Raw genomic sequence first — 14,185 nt, forward strand, 5'->3', positions numbered from 1 at the left:
CCACCACCCCAGTCTGCCAGTCCAGGGGAACTGCCCCCGATGTCCATGCGATATTGCAGAGTCGCGTTAGCCAACACAACCCCGCAACATCCAGAGCCTTAAGGAACTCCGGGCGGATCTCATCCACCCCCGGGGCCCTGCCACCGAGGAGCTTTTTGACCACCTCGGCGACCTCGTCCCCAGAGATTGGAGAGCCCAACCCAGAGTCCCCATGCTCAGCTTCCTCAACAGAAGGCATGTTGGTGGGATTGAGGAGGTCTTCGAAGTATTCCGCCCACCGGCCCACAACGTCCCGAGTTGAGGTCAGCAGCGCACCATTCCCACTATAAACAGTGTTGGTGCTGCACTGCTTCCCCCTCCTGAGACGCCGGATGGTGGACCAGAATCGCCTCGAAGCCGTACGGAAGTCTGTCTCCATGGCCTCTCCAAACTCCTCCCACGCCCGAGTTTTTGCCTCAGCGACAACCCGAGCCGCATGCCGTTTCGCCCGCCGGTACCTATCAGCTGCTTCTGGAGTCCCACAGGCCAAAAAGGCCCGGTAGGACTCCTTCTTCAGCTTGACAGCATCCCTCACCGAAGGTGTCCACCAACGGGCTCGAGGGTTGCCGCCGCGACAGGCACCAACAACCTTGCGGCCGCAGCTCCGATAGGCCGCCTCGGCAATGGAGGTACGGAACATGGTCCACTCAGACTCAATGTCCCCCACCTCCCCCGGAACGTGTTCGAAGTTCTGCCGGAGATGAGAGTTGAAGCTCTGTCTCACAGGGGACTCCGCCAGACGTTCCCAGCAGACCCTCACTACACGTTTGGGCCTGCCAGGTCTGACCGGCTTCCTCCCCCACCACCGGAGCCAACTCGTCACCAGGTAGTGGTCAGTGGACAGCTCCGCACCTCTCTTCACCCGAGTGTCCAAGACATACGGCCGCAAATCCGATGAGACGATGACAAAGTCAATCATCGAACTGCGGCCTAGGGCGTCCTGGTGCCAAGTGCACATATGGACGCCCTTATGCCTGAACATGGTGTTCGTGATGGACAATCCGTGACGAGCACAGAAGTCCAACAACAGAACACCGCTTGGGTTCAGATCGGGGGGCCGTTCCTCCCAACCACGCCTCTCCAGGTCTCACTGTCATTGCCCACGTGAGCGTTGAAGTCTCCCAGTAGAACAAGGGAGTCCCCAGGAGGGGCACTCTCCAGTACCCCCTCTAAGGACTCCAAGAAGGGTGGGTAATCTGAACTGCCGTTCGGCCCGTAAGCACAAACAACAGTCAGAACCCGTCCCCCAACCCGTAGGCGGAGGGAGGCTACCCTCTCGTTCACCGGGGTGAACCCCAACGTACAGGCGCCCAAATGGGGGGCAACAAGTATGCCCACTCCAGCCCGGCGCCTCTCACCGTGGGCAACTCCAGAGTGGAAGTACGTCCAGCCCCTCTCAAGGAGACTGGTTCCAGAACCAGAGCCATGCGTCGAGGTGAGGCCGACTATTTCTAGCCGGAACCTCTCAGCCTCGCACACTAGCTCCGGCTCCTTCCCCACCAGAGAGGTGACGTTCCACGTCCCAAGAACCAGCTTCTGCAGCCGAGGATCAGACCGCCAGGGTCCCCTCCCTTGGCTGCCGCCCATAGCACAATGCACCCGACCCCTTTGGCCCCTCGGACAGGTGGTGAGCCCATCGGAAGGGGTACCGATGGGCTACTTGTTACATTGCATTCATATTTATAAAATCACTTTCTGAATTTTTTTTTCTTTTTTGAACATTCCATTTCTTTTGTGGAAGGTTATAAAAAAATGTCTTAATTTTTATTTTGCTGGGCACAACTTGGTATATTCCTTTATCTTAAGCTTATCAAATGAGTGCACTATACACCAAGGCAATTTTTTTTAAGCACTTGTAATTTATTTTTGGAAATGTCAAAATAATGGATAGTTGTTTGTTGGCAGAACACAAAATAAATACATTCTGAACAAAGTGTAGAGTCTGTTTGTTGTTGCACTGTAAATAAACTGATTGGCAATAATACTGAAAAACACTGAAATATATATGTCAAGAGTAATGACAACATTTGTACTCTTATCAAATTAATACCAACTGCAAACAATAGCATATTGGTAGGAAAACTCAGAAAGTGTTATCTGTTAGTAATAACATGATTCAAACATTGCTTGTACATTTAACATTCATGTCCATATATCAACAGTTTCCCTGAACAAGTAAGTGTAAGAAAATAGAAAACCTGGAAATGTTGGCACTATTTAGTGTTGTTTTGAACAAGAGGCTACTATTTTGTATTAATAAATAAAATTAACCACATAAAAATTAATAGATAGACCTTGACCTCAACACTGAAGTTAAGTAAAATGTATAGTCTTTTTTTTAGAAAAAAAATAGAAACAAATTGTAACTCATTCATGAATTTAGTTTTACAATCACACAGTGTTTACACAGGACATATTGACATAATATCTGACTTGTCAGATGTTGTGTGGACCTGGATGATTTAGAGAAACTATTCCCCCAGCTCATCACTGATCATTTGACGGAGTGTTACATAAAGATTAGTAATTTCATACACATCATCTGTCATTACCAGTCTGTGCTCAGTCATGAGTTCAGTGCATAAGTTAAATACATCAACATCACAGGGAAAGTCCTTGAAACGACATTCTTCTATACATATTTCCAGCTTTGTCAGATCAGCAGACTGTAAAAAATTTGGAACCCCATACAGGTTGGGAACACCATGCATTAATGTGGGACGACCATGCGGAGCCCGAGGATTATTTGTAGATCGTATACGATGGTCATTCCATGCATGGACAACTTCATCCAGCTCCACCTGTTTGATTAAAAAATGGAAAAAATAAAATAAAATAGTTGTTAGAAATAAAGTCATGCTTTTGTATTATTTGTAACTTATTTCAAAATTGTGTGCTGAAAGCAAGAAGTAAATTTATAGTACCTGTATTGTTTGTAGGAAACAAAACTGGATCAGTGATTTGTCCAGAAAGCTGTCAACAAAATAGCCATCGGCTTTAAGCTGGTCAAAATGGTCCATCCAAAACTGGGCACATTCACTTCTTAAAGTGCACCACCATCGCTCTATCCTTTGATTTCCTGTACTCGGACCGAGAATAACAGAGTCAAAACCATTTTCATCCTCGGTGTTGTGCAGGAATCTTTGCATCGCCACAACATGAGTGTTCTCTGTGCCATGATCCATTCGTATCTTCTGTGGAAATCCATTATACTCCATTACAGCATCAATGAAATAGCCAGCAATAATGTGAGGGTCACTATTGGTCTTATATGCTTCTAGCCAGATCATTTTCCTCGAAAAGCCATCTATGCATCCATTAATACATATCCCATAAGGCTTTAATTTGTCGTACCCATCGATGTGCCAGACATAGTTTGGTCCCCGACTGACATATAAGCGTCGTCTCAAGCGATTTTGTGCACGCAGGTCAACCCCGTTGGGATCCAATAAGCGGATCAAAAGACGTACTGTTTCCCTGTCTGTGACTATGCCAGCCATCCAACATTTCTGGTGCATCCACCTGTAGCCGTGTTGTCTCCCAGATCCTTGTAGTTGTTCCTCAATAAAAGAGGCCACTTCTGCAACATCTGTCTTGTTTTTTCTACGCCACAGGCGCTTATTTTGCAGTCTTCTCTCCAGTGTCCGGAGACTTAATTTAACATTATGGGTTTCTTCCAAAACTTGCAAGATTTCAAGATTCGTAAAACCCCTTCTGAAGTATTGCTCTATTATATTATCAATATCCATTTCCTTCTATCAAGTTGAGCATATCTCAAACTATAGGGCCAACTCAAATTATCTCATTATTTTGAGATACTATCTCATTATAATGAGATAGTATCTCGTTATAATGAGATAGTATCTTATTATTTCAAGATAGTATCTTATTAATTTGAGATACTATCTCATTATAATGAGATAGTATCTTATTATTTCAAGATAGTATCTTATTATTTTGAGATACTATCTCATTTTAATGAGATAGTATCTCGTTATTTTGAGATACTATCTCATTATAATGAGATACTATCTCATTATTTTGAGATACTATCTCATTATAATGAGATACTATCTCATTATTTTGAGATACTATCTCATTATAATGAGATAGTATCTCGTTATTTTGAGATACTATCTCATTATAATGAGATAGTATCTCAATATAATGAGATACTATCTCGTTATTTTGAGATACTATCTCATTGTAGCAGGAAGAAGCCTGCCCCAATATTCAAAACACCTGGCCCCTAATCACCTCATGAGGGGTGGAGAGTATAAAGGCAGACTCTCTCACCTTGTTGCTTATGCTGGCATTTGGTCACGTCATTGGGAAGGTCACTTGGGTAGCGTGCATGTTTTAAAGCTCTACATCAGTAAGTAATGTTTCTCCTTCAGCATAAGACCTACAAATTCAATATTTGACTTAAATTGTTTACATCTAGAAAACATCTGGAAGCTCCTGCTTGGTACTGGGGTGTGGCTGTGATTCACCCTCCCCAGTGCAGTTTTCACATAAAACGGGTATGTATTGTTTTATTGCACCCATACAGCTCCATAACACCAAAAATAACAATTATTTATATATAGCACATATTGGAAAGCTGATCCTCCTGCTGTGGGCTGGAAAGGATCCTCTGGTTTGGGGTAAAGTCATCCAGCTCTGGTAGGTGACAATGGTTTCCTCTGCCTTCCATTGTCTGAAAATCACCTACTAACCTTTTGATTTAATTCCAGCTCTGTCACTGCTGCAGCTCACTGGAGACCCTGCTGTTTTGTTTCAGTATTTTCTTTCATTTTTTTTGGTTACTTTATCTTGCTTCATTGGTTGGCTGTTTTATTGTCGCAACTGCTTTGTTAATTTGTTTGGTTTCTTTAGTTTTGGGTTTTCTTTGGTTTGAATTTGTTACTTTGGAACATTCTATTGTTTTGTGTACCCTCCAGCTTCACTGCAGGAAGCAGCCATGGATTGTTTTAAACTATTCTATTAAAACATTGATTATTTTAATTGGTTAGGTTGGAGGTAACCTCATTTTAGTCTTTGGCCAAGTGTAAATTGTAGTAATTGTGTTTTTTGTATTTGCTTGTTTGACCCCACCCCCTTGTCTCCAGGCTGAGAGCTGACGGTAGTGGGAGGGGCCTCCTGGGAGACTGGAACTGTGTTGTGCGAGTGGCCGGTGTTGGGGTTTCTTCACGATTGAATGCCTGTTCACAAGTGTTTGGGGTGATTTATTTTGGATTTATACATTTATTTTAGGAACCAGTTCCCATTTGGACCGTCCTCCCCCTGCTGGTAGGCCTCAGTACTGTACACCCCCTTCCTATTGTGTTCCTTATGTTGTGATTGTCTACTTTTTAACATGAAATAATAAATGTAATCCCATTTTTTTGGAAAAGTCTTGTTCTCTGTGGTCACGAACCTCGAGCCCACTGGCAGTATATTTCCTTCGGTGCAATTCCCAAGGTGTCGTTGTTCACAACTTCTGGTTACCCTGCTGTGAGAAGAGTACCAGACTCCTACCCTAGTGTTGCCACACCATTATAATGAGATAATTATTCTTTTTTTTTTTAACAGAGTGGCGGAAATGGGCTTCCATAGAAACCGTCTCTCATTGTTTATAATTTTATTATCACGACAGACCCAAATAACACACCGCTTACCTGTTGGGGACAAACGAAGAAGTGAGAACGTAACGGCAAAGAACGTCACGTCATGTGTCAGAGGCATTCAGGAGGACTCAGACATTTCCACTTCGATTACGACTGTGGCTTTTACATGCTTGTTAAATCAATTCAAGAAAGATTTGGCACCAATTTTAAGTCTCATGTACAATTCGGGTTTTGAAACAAACATTTTGAACTGCATATATTTTTTATCGCATTAGAATTAATTATAACATTCAAAATTATATAGACTAATTATTAATTATTAATTATGCCTTACTGTGACTTTTGTTGAAAGTTCAAAATGTATTGGCATAAACTGTTATTAAATAACACTGCTTCTTCATCACTGTCATAAAAAATATTAAATAGAAAATATAAATGTAATTTACTGTGGGAGAGGCGCTCATCAAATGCTGGTGACGTTCATTGAACGCCACTTAAAGCCACTCAACTGCGCATGTCCATAAAGCCGTGGCAGGTTAACGTGTTCTTGTTTGTGCTCTTGTTCTCGCCACAGACATAACAACTAACACACTAAAGCAGGACTGTCGGCAAAAGCGGGCATTGGGAGAAATTATCCACCTCAGAGTCATGGTCACATCCATACTTATAGGTCTTTTTTTCTTCATCCCGCAGTTAATAAAATTAACGGCGGGCCAGATTAGGATTACACAAAACCACAGGTGCAAACCGGAGGTGCAAACCATTTAAGCAAAATTTAAATAATTAGATTCAAAATCAGATAGACTCCTTATTTCCCTTCGTTACTCATGTTTTACTGTGGCTTTTGTTCAAAGTTCAAAATGTATTAGATTTAAGTCTTATTAAATAGCATTGCTTTTTCATCACTGTCATGAACAGCGTTCTGTTGATGAATGACCGCTCTCACTACTTGTAGCTGACCAGATTTAGGGCGGCCATCTTGGAGCGGTCCACCCACTCAGCGTTATGTGTTTAACAGTCACGATGACGTATCAGCCCATTTAATCAATCATAACACGCGTTTTTGTTACTGGAAACCATATTCAAACATCTGTCAAAGCTTTATAAGCAATTGTATTTTTTAAGTATGTTTTTATTACATAGTTCAGCATATTTAAATATGATTAGAGGCTATTACAATAGAATAGGAATAGAATATTCTGATATTGATGTATGAAGAGCAAATTACAAAGCACAGCCGTTCATAAATTAATAAATTATTTAGTAATAATGTAACCTGGTTGTAATTCTCTTTTATTATAATTACACAAAATGTCTTCTTTTGGTTATTTGTCTGTTTCCTTATCTTACTGAAACACCTCTGTCATTGTTTTAACCGTGTTATTTTAAGATCTGAAGCCCCTCCGTTTTATTTCTTCTTCTGTGGTATTGTCTTTAAATTGTTTGCGCCCCTTAGCCCCTCCCCTTTTGACATGTTGTCCTGCGGGAAAGGTGTGTGCTTTTCATTTTTCCATCTAAATACATTCAGTTTATTTATACATCTATTAAGTTAATTTTAGTTTTATACTTTTGTTTGGTGTAGGACTTGGAGCGGGCAGCCTATAACACGGTTGTTTTGTCTGTATTTTCGTCAGAAATAAACCGAGAATCATCCGCTTGAAAGAAACTGTGTCATGGTCCATTCACTCAAAAACCAGCACAACGCAGAAAAGGATCCGGTTACAATAGCAATACATATTTATGTAACTATACAAAGACAAGTAAATAAGTATTAATAATGTCACAAATAAATAATGATTAATACTGAATAATAAATATCATTCAGTATTAATATATATCATATATAACGGCCCGCCGTTATATATATATATATATATATATATATATATATATATATATATATATATATATATATATATATATATATATATATATATATATATATATAAATGAGCTTCAAGAGATAGTCTTGAAGAATGGCTATGAGAATTATAAGAATTGCAAATATGCACTCTTGAGAATACATATTTTCTGAATGACTGCTGCTGAAATGCAAAAAAGTAGAAAGACTCTTAGGTAGGAAGATTGACGCTTCGATTCATATATTAACAATAATTATATTGTTTTGCCCTTGTATTTGCTCTGATCCGTCTCTTCTCATCAACAGAAATGCTAATGGTTTTGTCATTTTCAATATGAACCTCTCACTTGTTTGGGTTGTCATTATCCATTTGAGCAATACTCTCAGGTTTGGATTTCTCCTGCCTTTTTGTCTCTTATGTTATTTATCTACAATCAGGTTAGTTTACATGTTGTCTTCTGAAAATGACAAAAAGAAAAGCAAAATCAAGAGAACAAATATGAATTAAAATAACAACATGCCTCAGCTTTATCACTATTTAAAACCTCTCAAACCCGACTTCGGCAATCTCCGTAAAAAACCGCTACACGTGTTTTTTATTTTTATTTTTATGGTCCGCTAAAGGCTTTCATCCTTCAAAAACTATCCGGCATACAATTTTTGCCCAAAATGTTATGGTTTTCCGGCTAATTAAAATCAGCTGACGGATTTAAAGGGGCGTGTCCATTTACATGCCCTGTCATCAAATACGGTGTAAGTAAATTTTCGGTCGGCTGACCGACAATGTTCGGTATGACTTGACACAGAGAAGACTCTTAACTTTGGATACTTGAAAATATTGGCTTTGTAACCTCACGTCAGGGTCGAAATTCACCTGAAACCCCCTCCCATGCTCTCTGAATGAATTTTTAGCAGCTCTGAATGAGGTGCTAACAACGACGCTCCTGCTTCAAAGATCACTCGAGCCAAGCTGATTACCCTCTCCATTATCTTCCTGCTTCGTGCCTGGAAACTAAAAGCTAAATGGTGCGGAGGGGGATTTCTCCAACCTGACTGTGCAGAAAACCCACGTTTTGGGAACTGATAAAAGTGGTATTTTTTATTGTGATCTCTTACTTTATAGTAGAATTTATATAATTTTAATGCTTTGAGCGAGGAATCTTAAGTTTTGAGATGGTAGGAAAAATTTTGCTGCAATTTAGTCTCTGATTTGTGCGTGATTTCATCACAATGTGAGAAGTCATAGAAAGAGCTGTCAGTTCATTGTTATGTATATTACACAGTGCACAATGGTACATTTTGCATGTATATGGTGTAAATGAAGGTTTGAAACTTTGTATAATATATGGGCACAACTTCTGCCGCAAACAGGAACTGCAATTTGTTTACATGTTAGCAACTTGCTAACCGACTTTTTTAAGATCTTTTACAGTAGCTGCGCTGTTACAGACTTAAAGGAATACGTGGTTTTCAGTTGTACTTTAACGTTTTCTCTCTTTACTTTTAAGCAGAACACAGCAGGTTCACAGCCTCACCGTCAGAGTCTAATTACACACACACACACACACACACACACACACACACACACACACACACACACACACACACACACACACACCCACACACACACACACACACACACACACACACACACACACACACACACACACACACACACACATATACCTGAATAACCTGAAAAAAAGTCAAAAAGTGAAGTTTAATTCATTTTACCCCCTCTAGCGCCGGAAGAATTGAGAATATTTAAAACAGGCAGAAAACGTTGTGAATTAATGCATGGAAAAGTTGATTAATGCAATTAATGCATGAAAAATTGTATAAGTTAAATTTCATCATACTACTTTTCAGACTCACAATCACTGAATAAGTGAAGGATTTCCACTTGTATATATACATATGGTGTAAATTTCATTACCAAAGTTTATGTTATATGAAGAAAGTGTCATTCAATAGTAATCACCAATTTAATTTGAACAGATTAACTGATTATTTTATGAACTATAACAAAGCAAGCAAAAAAATTCTAAAAGACCTGAAATTTCAAGAGTGAAACACAACAAATACCATTAAAAAGCATAACCAGAGATTAGTCAAAAATTTTAATAGTTGAAAAAAGTTGAAAAACTAAACTGAAAACATTTATTTAAATTGCAATTATTTTTTGATTATTTTTTTGATCTCATTTCCGTGAACCTCAATATCCACAACAAGGCTCCCGTCTTCCAGCATTTCATCAAACGGACTCCACAAATCTGCAGCAATCCGAAAGACTTCATCACTGTCCAGGAGGACATGTTTTTCGTTTTCGTCTTCAGTGTCCATGACACCAATGACTACAGCCGCTTTTTTGTCTTCCATTTTTTCCTGTTAATACAGTACAAAAATATAGTATATTATATTAGAAATATAATCAGGTATGTCAATTTTCATGTTATCATCTAAAAATGAGAACAAAAAAAGAAAACCAACACCAAGGTTAAATGTCAAATAACAGTAGCAACTTGTTTGATCTTTTGCTATATATGCTATTTCCTTCAGGTTTACGTTTTTTTAAGTCCAAGATCATTTGTTTTGTGCATTTCATCAATCAGCAAGTTCAAAGTTATTCATATAATAAAATATCATACAGTCAGCAACTGTAAATGAAGCAACAACAACAAGCATGGGGAGGAGGTGGGTTGAAGCACGGCTGAAGCGGGTGGATCTGTGGTTGCTTCGCCTTTTGAAGGATCTCTTGCCAGGTGATTGGATCGAGGTAGAGAGGTGGTGCGTACTTATTGGTTGGGATGAAGCCGTGGTGATAAGTGATGTCGGAAGAGTCTTACAGGTTGAATTTCCGCCTAGGGCTACATTTTTAATTTGAGTTTCTGTGATAATTTCAGCTCCTGCTAATTTATGCTTTTTGTTACATTTCACTATTCAACATTTTTAAAGAGTTCAGGTTTTGTACAAATGTTGGCTTCTGTTAATTAGTATAAAATTAGTGGAATGACTATTTTTTCTAAAACACCACTTAAAGTGTATTTATAGTTTAACACTTCCCACTTTGACATAATTAGATTCATAACAATGAACTGACCGTTTAAATATGCTGAACTATGTATTAAAAACATACTTAAAAAATACAATTGTTTATATAGCTTTGATAGATGTTTGAATATGGTCTCCAGTAACAAAAAAGCGTGTTATGATCGATTAAATAGGTTGATACGTCATCGTGACTGCTAAACACATAACGCTGAGTGGGTGGACCGCTCCAAGATGGCCGCCCTAAATCTCGTCAGCGACAATAGTGAGAGCGGTCACTCATCACAGTCACAGAGCGCTGTTCATGACAGTGTTGAAGAAGCAGTGCTATTTAATAAGACTTAAATCTAATACATTTTGAACTTTGAACAAAAGCCACAGTAAAGCATGAATACGATCCTGTAATTTCCTGCTTGGAATTACAGGATCGTTTTAGCGTTCGTGTTGTGTTTAAATGGGGCTCGGAAAAACTGCTTATGACCTGCTAACAATGGATTAAACAGTTGTGACTACTGAAAGGAAGTGTACCTAAGGCATATTTATTGGAAGTGCGGGGAAGAAAAGAAGAAGAAAAAAGGACCTTTCAGTAGAGATGTGGAATGACTCTGGGCGCAGAATTTCTAATAAAATGCCCGCAATTGCTGACGGGCCCGGTTCGATGTGTGGGGTGTGACTGTTGCAGGCAGCCAATAAGAAATCACTGAGTCATAAAGAAATTAAGGGAATCCCAAACAACGAACAGCTGACAGCAACCGAGAGTCCGGTGGACATCATAGAGTAATGACTGCAGTTGATATACGGAAACAACGTGAATAAATGATGACAATAAAAGAATATATATATATATATATATATATATATATATATATATATATATATATATATATATATTTACAGATATTTTCTGGAGCGATTAACGATTTATACTTCCTCCTTGTGAAAGTAAAAAAATTAATTAATCACGACTGTAAGTCGAATCTGGCTACTGACTGTAAAGGCTGCATTCCTTATTTGATTGGCTGTGAAGACGCTCGTGAGCGCTGCATGTAGTCTATAAATACGTTCCATCCAAATCGCCGTTGGTCATTTTCAGCATTTCCAGAAGACGACAGAAGTAAGTTTTGTCTAAATTCTTAATTTCTGGGTTATTTTCTATGTTCATATGTTTCGAGCTACAGGTAAATGTAATAACATTGAATCGGAAGTAAAATGTTACAACTTTATTTATTGACTATTGTTTCATGACGTGTAATCGGGAGCCGCCCACCTCGGTCCAACGGGTGGATAGTTAAGCGGGCCAGCCCGTTGAGTTGTAGCAACCAGCCTTTAATGTTTAGTTCTATCGGCCCCCAGGTGAGATTTAAAAGGCGTTCTTAAGTCGGTGGTCCTAGATAAAAGCATTAAATAATAAATAATAATAATAAATCTAATAACTAACTTCTATAGTTAAAACCGGTGGCGCCACCACCAGTTTTAACTCGCCGTTAAAACTGCCGTTGGGAGGAGGTTAAACTACCTAACAGTTAAAACTGAATGTCCGTTTATTAGGTGAAGCCTAACTGTGACTTCTTTGGAACAAACGGTTCAGCCGTTGAACACTGAATATTGAATACAGGATTTTGGTTCAACGGCTAAACCGTTTATCAGGTGTTTATCTGCTGTAAAGTGTTGAACAGCTATTTAACCATTTGCCTGTTCAGTTGAAACTGCTGTTTATTTGGTGGTAAACAGCTTCTTCGCTTTAATATGTGTCCTTTGCCCCATTAAAGTGTGGGGCTGAGGAGGTGACACTGTTGACTCTTGATGGGGTTTGTAATATTGACATTTTGTTTCTGTCCTTCACTTCCCCCTAGGATGGCTCTCTACCATTATAAACCACACACAATCGCCGATCTACAGGCCACCACCAGTAAACATCGCAGTAATAAGATAAGAGAGGAAGAAAAAGTAATTAGCTGGGCAGTAAAGGAGGGTAAAGCAAAGGTATTGCAGAAAAAGATAAATCAAATTCTGATTGTCACAGATGGGCAAACGATTAGAAAAGTAATCGTATTTGAAAAATATTCAAAAAACCTTTGTGAGGGCCAATCTTACGTCATGAGGGGCTACGCCCTCAGGGGCTCAGAGCCGCCCCTTATCATCGACGTCACTCCGGCCACGCAATTTTATAAAGGGCCGAAGGTGAACGTCACTCCAGAGCTTTCACAGAAAGCAGAGGATATTTTAAACCCAGCAGCACCAATGGCCCTTCTGGAGAAGGCAGCGGAGTCAAAAGGACTGATGACGGTGCAAGGGGAAATTGTGGAGGTAGGATTTTTCTTATATTTCTTAAAATTTTTTCCATAAGAGAGGACTTAATTTGCTAACTGTAAATCTCAACTGGGTAGAAGATAACATGAAAGGCCCCATTACAGAACAATATGCGAACTCTAAAAGTACTTTTCTTTGTACTTCTCAGTTTGCTGCGGTCAGGCTTGTGATGTCGGGAAAAATGATGGTGCCAATCCGGACAGTGCGGCTGAAAGAGGTATAATAACTTGTTTTAAGACTTGTTCAAAGCTGCAGTTGTCATTTATTTTTAAAACAAATAATATTTGGATAAAAAAAGGTAAGTGCCTAAGGAAATGGTATATGTATATCTGTGCGTGTGTGTGTTTGGTGTTTGTGTAATTAGACTCTGGCGGTGAGGCTGTGAACCTGCTGTGTTGTGCTTAAAAGTAAAGGGAGAAAACGTTAAAGTACAACTGAAAACCACGTATTTCTTTAAGTCTGTAACAGCGCAGCTACTGTAAAAGATCTGAAAAAAGTTGGTTAGCAAGTTGCTAACATGTAAACAAATCGCAGTTCCTGTTTGTGGCAGAAGTTGTGCCCATATATTATACAAAGGTTCAAACCTTCATTTACACCATATACATGCAAAATGTACCATTGTGCACTGTGTAATATACATAACAATGAACTGACAGCTCTTTCTATGACTCCTCACATTGTGATGAAATCACGCACAAATCAGAGACTAAATTGCAGCAAAATTTTTCCTACCATCTCAAAACTTAAGATTCCTCGCTCAAAGCATTAAAATTATATAAATTCTACTATAAAGTAAGAGATCACAATAAAAAATACCACTTTTATCAATTCCCAAAACGTGGGTTTTCTGCAGAGTCAGGTTGGAGAAATCCCCCTCCGCACCTTTTAGCTTTTAGTTTCCATGCACGAAGCAGGAAGATAACGGAGAGGGTAATCAGCTTGGCTCGAGTGATCTTTGAAGCAGGAGCGCCGTTGTTAGCACCTCATTCAGAGCTGCTAAAAATTCATTCAGAGAGCATGGGAGGGGGTTTCAGGTGAATTTCGACCCTGACGTGAGGTTACAAAGCCAATATTTTCAAGTATCCAAAGTTAAGAGTCTTCTCTGTGTCAAGTCATACCGAACATTGTCGGTCAGCCGACCGAAAATTTACTTACACCGTATTTGATGACAGGGCATGTAAATGGACACGCCCCTTTAAATCCGTCAGCTGATTTTAATTAGCCGGAAAACCATAACATTTTGGGCAAAAATTGTATGCCGGATAGTTTTTGAAGGATGAAAGCCTTTAGCGGACCATAAAAATAAAAATAAAAATCA

At 39.5% G+C, this 14,185-nt stretch overlaps 2 long non-coding RNA genes across 2 annotated transcripts in view; both read left to right on the forward strand.

Moving 5' to 3' along the window:
• Nucleotides 1-14,185, forward strand: part of LOC145550316 (uncharacterized) — a 195,743-nt gene that overhangs the window by 71,468 nt on the left and 110,090 nt on the right. The gene's annotated exons all lie outside the window — the stretch shown is intronic.
• Nucleotides 4,491-5,046, forward strand: LOC145550317 (uncharacterized). The gene is made up of 2 exons (XR_014086220.1): nt 4,491-4,562; nt 4,629-5,046. It is a non-coding gene; the product is annotated as an uncharacterized LOC145550317 (long non-coding RNA).

This window comes from Poecilia reticulata, unplaced genomic scaffold (genome assembly GCF_904066995.2).
Source record: "Poecilia reticulata unplaced genomic scaffold, P_reticulata-male-v2 Scaffold_33, whole genome shotgun sequence".
In the NCBI taxonomy this organism is placed as follows: Eukaryota; Metazoa; Chordata; class Actinopteri; order Cyprinodontiformes; family Poeciliidae; genus Poecilia; species Poecilia reticulata.